Below are 11,127 nucleotides of genomic sequence, written 5' to 3'. Positions count from 1 at the left end.
ATTAAAAGCACCACCAGAAGGTCAGAATCAGAATCCAAAGTTCAAGAAGTTTTACACACATTCCATGAATGTTTTCCAATTTCAGAGCAAAGTGCCACAGTGGTGAACAGTCCATTAAGTTAAGCTTCAAGAGGATATGTAATAAAATAGCAAGTAGATGGGAATCTTATCAGCCCATGATTAATTCCACAAAACTGAAATCTTTCATCAGCTTGTGCTGAAGCACTTCTCTTCTAAAATGCATTGCAAGCTTTATTCACTTCAGTTTAACACCTGCAATTACCCAGCTTCCAAACAAGAGATGATTTATTGCATATATTTGTCAACTAATGACAGGCATCCAACCAAAACATGACACACAAAAGAGGAATGCAAGGGACAAGAAAAGTAAAAATTTGCAGAAGCAACATGTATAATTGTAACATTATACTCTTACTGAAACCCATGTTTATTTCTAGCATTTAGGTTCATGAGTTTCTATATGCTGGAAGCATATAGGCATCATTCACACAAGCGGAAAACAAGTGAAGTAGGCTGGCTGTGAAAGTCCATTTCCTAAACAACTGGCACTTTATTGATTTACTTTTTGCTTCTGTTTCCAATTGTTTTGATTGGTTTACTGCAGGGGTCTTCAAACTTGGCCCTTTTATGACTCGTGGACTTCAACTCCCAGAATTCCTGAGCCAGCAGTGCCTGGCTGAGGAATTTGGGAGTTGAAGTCCATGAGTCATAGAAGGGCTGAGTTTGAAGACCCCTGGTTTACGGTTATTAAGATAAATCTCTGTACTTGGAAGAGAAGGACTGAATGGGACATCACCATCTTTAGTCGAAAGCCTGGATTGTGCAGTGGCGAAGGAGCTGGTAATGGAAGCTTTGGATTTCAGTCAATTACTTTCAGCTTAACCTAGCTCAGGGGTAGGCAACCTTGGCTCTTTTATGACTCGTGGACTTCAACTCCCAGAATTCCTGAGCTAGCATGGCTCAGCTGGGAAACCTCTCTCTTTCCCCTCAGCATGGCTGGCTCAGGAATTCTGGGAGTTGAAGTCTACGAGTCATAAAAGAGCCAAGGTTGCCTACCCCTGACCTAGCTCATGGCATCCTTGCGGGGACAAAATGAAGAAAGACTTTGGATAAACCTTGCATACCTTGCAGAGGAGAAAGAAGAGGAGGAGAAGTACGTGATGTGGTAAAAAGAAGGAAAAACAGCGTTCCCAAATCCCAAAGGAGAAGGGCTGGGAATTCCTTAGTGGAGAAAACATAGGCAATGTAATGACCCATCTTCTGCTCTTACCCACCTTTAGTCAATGGACGCAATTTTATGACCTTTTTCGCAGCAGCAGAATCATTAAGCAAAAATGTGGTTCTTAAGCAAACCCATTGTTTCCTATGGGCCAGTTTTTGCCAGAAACCAAAGTTTTGTTTCACACTCATGTGGCCACAGGGCACTGCAAACAGCTGTAAATGCAGGCCGGTTGCTAAATGCCAAAAAGAATGTGATCATATGATCCCAGGGTCAGGAATAATGTTGAAACTTCAAAACCTAGTTGTAAGTAACTTTGGGGAATCCCTTGTTAGCTTCAAATAGTCGCTAAGGAGCCAATTATAAGTTGAGAACGACCAGTATCAAAATCTGCAAGCTGGAAGATGTAGTGTTGCAATCAAAGCCTCAATGCAATTGTTTGCATGTACAAAAGGGGTGGGGCCTTAATGACAATGTCATGCCATTTGGCTCTTTCACAGCTGGAAATCATATCCTATGACATGGAAGAAAAAAAAATGAGTCAGAAACCAAAAGGAATGGCACTCTGTTTTATTGATCTTCCTTGCGCCGGAAGCTACTGACTCTCCTTCCAGTGTAGAAATATAGTGTAGAAATGAACCCCCACTAAGACAAGGTGCCATTTTCTGTGACCTTTATACAACAGACAGAAATCACTGGTGCCTGGTTCCACAAGCCACTTAAATAGCTGAAGCTTTTCCATCTGCCAAGTATTTTTACTTCTCATAGAGAGGCTAATAATTTCTGCAAAATAAACTGCTAGCATCTGACAATTTTGCTACTTGCAATTTTCTAGCTCCTGCAATTAAAAAAAGTAGCATGGATTGGCATGAAAATGTTTTTCTTCTGTGACCAAATGACTTAATAAATCTCATAGATCATCAGACTAAGAATCATAGAATGATAGGGTTTGGGGGGCCATCTAGTCTGACGTCCCTGCCAGAGTAGGAATCCTCAGACCAATATCTGTCTTAACCTTTGCTTAAAAATCTCCAATGATGGAGCCCCTACAACTCCAAGAGAAAGGCTGTTTTGCAGTGTCATAACTCTCAGAGTCACAAAGTTTCTGTTTATTGTGAACTTGGATCTTTCGCTGCAAAGCTTTCATCCACTGATTCGTATCTTATCCTTGGAGGTTCTGGAGAATAAGTCCACACCTTTATCCCAATGACAGCAAGACTCTTTATATCACAGCCTTCTCTTTAGGCTACCTAGATAAATCTCAACTTATTACCAGTCGCTTAGCAACTATTCAGACTTATGATGGGCCCGAAAAAAAGGGGCTTCCAATCTGGATCCAAAGGTCTGAAAATCACCATCCGCCCTGTGGTCACATGACCACACTTAGGCACCCAGCGGCATGGCTGAATTTACAGAGCCATTTGTGGTGTCCCATAGTCACATGACCAAATTTTATGATGTTTTTGCTAAAAATTGGCACCTAGCTGGCCGTTTTCAGCAAAATGGCACAATAGCCATAATGAATATTACCCTAAGCTTTTTCTAAATATAATATAGCGCTATGGTGGCAGAGTGGTTAGGGTGCAGTATTGCAGACTAATTCTGCCGACTGTATATAAGTCTAAGTGCTATTGCTATAATAAAATATTATTCTGTGCTAACAGTCAATAACAACGAGACATAAACAAGGGGAGTATTAAAAAGGCAGAATATTATATTTTCCCAAAGGAATAATGAAGAAGATCTTAAAAGGCAGAAATCACCCCCACCCCCAAGCAGAAACCTCTGCCCCAAGCAGAAACCAGATCTGCAGAAATGTAGATTTGATCATCCTTTCAGAAAGACAGGAGCCAGGAAGCTTGGAGCTGATGGGATTAGAAAGACAAAGATCCCTAGAACTAGCAACCCCTCACCCATCTAACACAGGACATAGCTATCAGCCACAGCCACAGGGAAGCAGGACGTGACCTTTAAGATATAATAGGATTAACCCACCACCATCAGAATACAAAAAGAGCATACTCAGACTCAGGTCAAAGTACATGTCATAGGAAATACAAAACCACAGGAACAGGAACAACTCCAAACACAAAAGCCCAAAAAGGTATAAAAACCCACCACTCCCAGCTACATGTGGTCAGCTTTCCCAGAACCACATTCTGTCTGGCTCTGCTCTTCAATAAACTACAACCTTCTTTCTAAAGCAGTCTCCATTTTGCTTATTCCCAGCTTGGATTGGACCCTGATGAAGATTTTTCTTTCAACACAGCTTTGAATCAAGGACTCAAAAATTAATCTTCGGATTGCTGCCATCACTAAAAGCAAAAATAGATTACACTCTGAAGGTCTCACAAGTTGGGGGAAAAAAATCTAATATTAATCCTGGACTGGAGACTAAGTTAGAGAATTAATTACAACAACCTTTGCAAGTTCAAAGATCAAAATTTCATATTGCCAGGAAAAATGTAAAGATGACTGGGCATCATTGTAACTTTTTTAACTCCCACCCCACCCCCAATGGCAATGGCGGAAGCTCATGCAACTTTTACAAATCAGTTCTGCTAAATTCACTTCAATGATCCTAGTTAATTTCAGCAATTTCATGTCTTATAGTTTATGTGCAACTGGACTGGTTGGGGAAAACTTTCACCCCGAGGAAGATGACAAAAGTATACATTTCTTCCTGTTGTGCTTACAAAGTAAATTCAGGGAAACTTGCTGTGGAAACACATGAAAAGTGCAGCCCTCAACCTTCATAGGAAGGGGGAGGGGGTTGCTGATCAGAAACAGATCCTGTGTAACCTGGAGAAACTTCCATCCATAGCAGAGATGAGACCTGGCCAACAGAACTGTCAAATAATAACAGATCTCTCGTTCCCAGCAGAACTGGGAAGAAGAGACTGCCTTTTGCACTGAAACCAGCTACATCAGTGTTTCTCAACCTTGACAATTTTAAGGCATGTGGAGTTGAAGTCCACATGCCTTAAAATTGTCAAGGTTGAGAAACACTGAGCTACATGCTTCTGGATTGTAAAAACCAAAGGGGGAAAGAAATCTATTTTATGTTTTCCAGAGATCCAAAACGCAGCATCTGTAAAACAGAATTAGCACAGTCCAAACAAAGTGGAGCATTTGGCAGAGAAATCACACCCACAAATGGAGACAAAAAAAAAGCAGGCTCTCTTTAAGTTGGCGTGGATAAGAAGTACAGCACACAAAGGCACAACAACAATTAGGTATTTTCAAACACAATGAAGAAAACTTTCTTTCTTTTTGCTGCAGATGACTTCACATCTTAAAAGCAGGAACCAGTATAAACAGCAATGTATCTCTCCTTCCCTCAGGGCATACTTATAAAAATCAAGGAGCCCTGATTTTAAGTTAAGGAAAAGGTACAGTGCAAACTGAGATAAATTATGAAGGTGAAGCGAGAGCAAGGAGAGTCAGAGCGTTCAGCTGGAAACTATTATTGCCACCAGTTTGCAAATTAATGATGTTAAAAAGCCAGTCTAACATCACCAAGTAATTATCTCAGAGTCTTCGTTAAACAGTCACAGCAATTGACTTTTTTAATTACTCATTTTCTGCTGTTCCATTGCAGTACACATATTGAGGAATAAGAAGGAAAGTAACAATTGTCCTTGAAACTTTTACAAGGTGCACATCCCTCATTGGAGGCACCAGTTTTCCGAGCTTAGGAACGCCTTGGAATTTCATAGGACCTCTCCGTTCTTGCCCCAAGGCCTAGCCCAATCTTGTCACCACGATGGTGGTTCCCCTTCTTTGCTAGGAGAAACCAGTCAAAGTTAGTTGTCCTGCTTCCAACTGATAGATTGCCAGTAGTTAGGAAGTTGGCAAAAGTCAAGCTGGGATTGTAATTTGGTTTAGCTCAGTGGTTCTCAACCTGTGGGTCGGGACCCCATATGGGGTCGAACGACCATTTCACGGGGGTCACCAAGCAAGGCTGTCCACCATTTTTCCCCCTTTTCTTTGGCCATGCCCCTGGCACCCGGTGATGTATAAGTGGTTGGGGGTCACCACAACATGGGGAACTGTATTATGGGGTCGCGGCATTAGAAAGGTTGAGAACCACTGGTTTAGCTGAAGTGCAGAGAGTTGGTGTGCCCAGATTCCTGCGTCAGTACCAGGAAGCCAGTCTGTTAGACCATTCTAAGGTCAAGGATGTAGTATTTCAGAAACATAATTGCAGAAGTTAAGAGTAGACACAAATACAAGACAAGCTCATTGAAGGATCCAGAGTGTATTATCCAGCAAGGACAGGTCCCCACAATTAAACCATATCAACTGTTGGGATCAAGAAAGTGGGCCTTCTCTATTTCAGCACCTTCTCTCTAGAATAGTATCATTGCAGAAGATTCAAAGGGTTCCCACCAGTCTTTCTAAACTCTCAAAAATCTAGCTATTGTCCCAGACCTTATGGTTGTTCAACCCCTGTAAGTTATTCTTTTATTCTTGTATGTGTGTTCTCTTCTGGATGTGCATATCTGTGCCTCCATTGTTGTTGTTTTTCCTATTTCTTCCTTTTAAAAGATAAACCACTCAGAGTTATTTGGAGTCTGGTAATCTCTTAAATAAATAAGCAAGCAAGCTACAGACCCAGGAGAGCAGTTCAGTTGGTAAGATATTCCCAAGAAAATGGGGATCTGTTAAATATTCTTTAAGGCAGGGGTGTCAAACTCAATTTCACTGAGGGCCGCATCAGCATTGTGGTTGCCCTGGGGGGCCGGGTGGGTGTAGCCAGAGTGGGTGCAGCCTACTGGGGGGGCGTGGATGGAGTGGGTGTGGCCTACTGGGGGGGCGTGGCCAGTTCTACATCATTCACTTCAAGGGTGCCTGTGGGGGCCTGGGCAGGAGTGGGACAGATCTGAGGGTCTCTGGCAGAAGGGGGTGGGACTGGGGCAAGTGCCAAGATGGCCACCACAAAATTGTACATTGGTTCCCGGCCGGCCTGGGCCAGGGCCAAGGCAGTGGGGGCCGTTCACTCATTGTTTCCAGGATGGCTTCACAGACCACATGAAACCACTTCACGGGTCGCATCCGGCCCCTGGGCCTTGTGTTTGATATGTCTGCTTTAAGGGCTGTCAAGAGAGCTCAAGAAATTCCTTAATTGATCTCATCTCTTTCTAAAAGTACAAAGATCGTCCTCTCCCCACCCATTCTTCTCATCAGAAACTTTTTTTAAGTGTCTGGGGCAAGGATAGGCAACCTTGGCTCTTTTATGACTCGTGGACTTCAACTCCCAGAATTCCTGAGCCAGCGTGGCTCAGCTTGGAAACTCTTCCTTTCCCCTCAGCATGGCTGGCTCAGGAATTCTGAGAGTTGAAGTCCACGAGTCATAAAAGAGCCAAGGTTTGCCTACCCCTGGTCTGGGCATGATCACAATCTCTATTATGCCCTTACTGCCCAGGCGATTGGACCGCTATGTGACATTGGTTCATTAGCTGACTTATTTACTCACTAAGTAAAACCAGACAGATCTCTTCCATTCGGTGAAGAGCCCCTTCAATTCCTCTGTTCCCAAGAATCCATGACATCTGAAATAATGACTCAAAACATACAACTTTTTCAAGTTAAGCTCAACTTTTGGGTATTTCATGGATATATCCATGCCGTTTGGGGGGCAGTCTTCCAGAAATGGTTTGCTACTGCTTTATCCCAGGATTTGTTTTCAATTTCACATGCTTCCTTGTATCATGGAAATGCCCAGGGAAGTAAGCCATTCATGGCTGTATCCAAATAATCAGTTCAAATGAAAAAGCAGAACAGATTTTATTTTTTAAAAAATAATTATTTGGTGTCCTTAGCACTCTCTGATCTTGGCTGTTTGGTTGCAAATGTTTCATTACCTGGCTAGGTAACGTCATCAGTGCTAGTGAGCGTGGGGTTTGCTTTCTATTTGCATACAATACCTTGAAGGATTCTTATACAAAGGATTCTTTTACAAAAATGGTGCCTCTATTCAAAGCCAACAAAATGGACCCCAATGAGTCATATTTTATAGGGTTTTTATAAAGTTCGACAGTTTTCTAACAAGCAATGTTTCATCTATTGCAAATCAAGATATTAGCACATTTCAAGTTGCCTACTGGTCAGTTTCAAAATTTCTAATTTCTAATGATATGCTCTGTTAGACAAAGGTGTTGCAATCATTAGCTACTTCCACATTCCACTGGCTATATGCTTAATGCCTAACTATAGAAAATTCCACAATACCTGGGATTATCACATGGCCTCCAATAAACAGTACCAAGAAACTCAACATTTTAGAGCTTGGACAAGATCAGCTAGGAGAGGGGGGGGTCAAACTCGCCACGTCACGTGATGTGTCGTGACATATCGTGACTTTTTTTTTCCATTGCTGGCAATGGGGTGGGCGCGGCTTCCGTATGATGAAACCAGCCCACAGGCCGGCAGTTTGACACTCCTGAGCTAGGACAAGATCACCTCTTGAGATAGAATTAAGAAAGATCTTTCCAAATGAAAAAAAAAGTCTGATCTCAGAAGATGATGCCATCTGGTGCACCAAACCAGCCACTTCAACAACAACAAAAAAAAAAGCTTGGCTAAGGATGTTTTCAGCCCGTGTCCCTTCACTGTTGAAAACATGCACAGGCTAGTGGAGATGAGTCCTGCAACCAAGAAGGCACCACACACATTTCCACTGAGGACACAGGTAAATCTCCAAAATGGTTTCTGTTATGTCCTGGGCCTGTGATTGACAGAGCAGGTGCAGGAAGCTGCAGAGAGACCTGGGCAGACCACGTGGCCTCCCCGGGCAGACAGGCTGTCTCCAGACTATTGCGCTTGCGCAGAGCGGGAAAATACATTGCCTTTATTGGCTGACGCTGTTCCCTGCAAAAGGTATAAAAGGGATCAGCGCCATTTTATGTTGTTCTGTTGAAGATTGAATAAAGAAGCATCTGTTGTTACTCCTGCCTTGTTTCAATGCCTTACCAACGCACAAAACAGAACACTGGCGACGATGGTGGGATCGTGCTGCAAGAGAAAAAAAACATTAGGCTGACTCACCATGGGAGGCCGAAGTGCTTGGAAGTTCGGCGTTCCAACTTGTACGACTCTGCCTGCCAGTACGAAGACGCTGGAGGAGAGCTCGTCAAGATTTGTCCAGAACCCCTTCACAAGCCTGAGCAGCACGAGGCGTTGGAAGAGGCCACCAAGAAGAAACTATGGCTAAGATGAGTGAAAATCTCTGTAGAAGCCTTTCCTTATGTCTGGAGAGACATCAGGTAAATTCTCAATTTTCCCAGTCTCAAGTTTCCCAACAGAATTTGGCCAAGCAGTCCTCTTTCTCAGCCATGTGTTATGTTTTTAAAATACCATTAGCTCTTTAAACAGACCTAAAAAGAAAAACAGAAAATTCTTGAGGGGTGAAGTTTATCGGTTCTTTCACTAAACATAAATGAAACGTTCAGTCCGCGCTTTGCGTGTGGGGAAAATCTCTACAGACTCAAAACTGAAAGCATTTGCCAAAAACTCAGCTAAATCAACGGAAAAGCTGGCAAGTGCAATATTGTGATGGCTTTTCCAGGAATATATCTTCATGTTAGAAAAGCCTCTTTGATTCTAGCTGGACTATTTTCAAAAAATCCTGTGTGTCTTTGCACATGGTAGGTGGGCTTCTTCCTACTATCTCGCTGGGATCAGATCACTGCAGTTCAGTGCCAAGAGTTGTCATCCTGCACATCAGCCATATTTTTAAAAAAATGACTTTCAAGTTTGTTATGTCAGAAAAAAGGCAGCAATAAAATAATGAGATAAATGAAAAGTGACTGGGTGAGCTCTCCAAGCTCCAAGACTCAGGGAAAACAGAGTAGCAAAACACATTAATTAGCAGTAGAGCGGCATTCAGTAATTATGTTTTTGATATTTTATATTTTATCATGACCTAAAACTCAAATCAAAAGTGGATTTTCTTAGTATTATTGTTAACCTCCATAAACTGTTCCGGAAGAGCCGGGGGGGTGGGGTTAGGGTTGGCTTAAAGAATAAGCTAAAATGCTTTCAGTTTTTTGAAAAGGAGAATAAAAGGATTCAATAAAGAGGTGAGCTCTATGTAAGCTACAATTTCTTTCTGTACTTCAAATGTTTTGTCAGTAATCTACTTAGCATTTGATTGAGAATAATTTCAATCAGTGAGCCAAGCACCTCTATTCACAAATGCTGATTTCTTGAGATGATCGTCTGACATCAGAAGAAATACTCCCAAAAACTTTTTTCAAGATTTATCAGCCTTTATTTAACTCTGTCGCACTTATCAACCGATTGCATTGTTTTTCATTTAGACACCTAATTAACACAACTAAACTGGCATTAAATTAGCACGGCAAAGTGAAGATGGTTATGGGTCATGTTATGAATATGATTTTTCACATCTGATACACATTTCAAACAATGCTAGTAACACAGCTCTTTGGGGTATGGCTTATCTTTTTTTTTTTAACTCCCCATACTTTGGTGTGTGTAGGTAGGTGCATGCACATATGTGTGCTTTAGAGCTTTCCATGCTGCAACCTTCCAACTAGTTTCTCTCCCACCCGTGTTCTTCATTCAGTTTCTGGTTTTGTGATACATTGCACTTTCTTATTTTCCTAAAGGAAAGATCTTCCCTTGGCCCCTCCTACTTCCTTTGGCCCCTCCTCCTTCTCTTAGCTCCTCCTTTGGGACAGAGATGTGGCTCTCTGGCCTGAGCAATTATCAGTAAACCATCCTAATTATGGTGATGATAATGTGGAGAAGGCAATCACAGGACAGTACACCTGGAGTGCAAGGGATGAGCCTCACCTTGGAAAAAACACCTTTGTGATCATGGTGTTCCCCCCTGCCAGATAAGGAAGGAAGAGGGAGAATTCAACTTTATAGAACTTTTTGCTACTATAAGCTCTCCAGCAAAGTCTTCGGTTCTAATAATTTTGAGCTTTGTGGTCAGAAAACAGCAGCTGCCTGTTTTGGGGGAGATTAAAAAACTAAGGCATCCATCTTGGCATTTAAAAATCGGTTTGTTTTTTTTCAGAATAAGAAAGAGGACATGTAAAGCTTAAATAAAGGTAAAGGCAATAAAATCTCCAGCCAGGCCCAACCACCAGTGCCTGCAGGGACAGTCACAATGGCAAGCGTGACATCTGAGTGTAAAAAAGGGATGTGGCTGCAATCACATTACTGCAACCACTACCAGGCAGATTGTGACCCTCATTACTGCTAAGGCGCCTGCTTAAGCTTAACTACAGGACAAGGTTAACTAAATCATACTTAGCTTCTTTTAATATCATTAAAAGGGAGGAGTTTCCAGATTTTGAATTGAAAGGATACAGGTGTGCCCACTAAAATTTCTTTTAAAAAAAACTAAATATCCTCCAAATTGGGAGAAGAAATGGATCCAACTACAGTAAACGGAGATATTTTTTTCATTATAAAGATGTCTAGCTTCCTTTCAATATTCCTTTCATTGTAAAAAGATCTGTCTTCTTTTCAGTCGTCTCCAAGGTCATCTAGAACAGACTTAAATTCATATCAGACATACATCATCATCACGTCCTGTGTTAAGCACAATTGGGCTACAAGCGTACTCCACAATTTTCAAACTGCAGCTGCAGTCTCCACATCCTTCCACTTCTGTTTGAGTAACTGGTTCAATATATACAGCCAGATCAATGGGTGATGGGCTGCTTTACAATTGGATGTAATATTTCTTTGAAATGTTCAGCCCAGCATATGCCCTGTTCTTCTTGTCCAAGAAGTATCTTCCCATTTTTATCTCTGATGGGCACGTTAGCTTTTATTTGGTAGCTGTCAAGTCTCCAGTTATGTGGAAGAGCATTTGGGTGTCATTGTTTGAGGCTGCTTCCTGT

The 11,127-nt window shown here is 42.0% G+C and overlaps 1 pseudogene; it reads right to left on the bottom strand.

Annotated features, from left to right (window-relative positions):
* Positions 1 to 9,964: 9,964 nt before the first annotated feature.
* LOC120307102 lies at positions 9,965 to 10,115 on the bottom strand (annotated as a pseudogene).
* Between the last annotated feature and the right edge of the window lie 1,012 nt (positions 10,116 to 11,127).

This window comes from Crotalus tigris, unplaced genomic scaffold (genome assembly GCF_016545835.1).
Source record: "Crotalus tigris isolate CLP2741 ecotype Arizona unplaced genomic scaffold, ASM1654583v1 scf7180000017764.6130737, whole genome shotgun sequence".
In the NCBI taxonomy this organism is placed as follows: Eukaryota; Metazoa; Chordata; class Lepidosauria; order Squamata; family Viperidae; genus Crotalus; species Crotalus tigris.
This window is presented reverse-complemented; position numbering and strand designations above follow the sequence as displayed.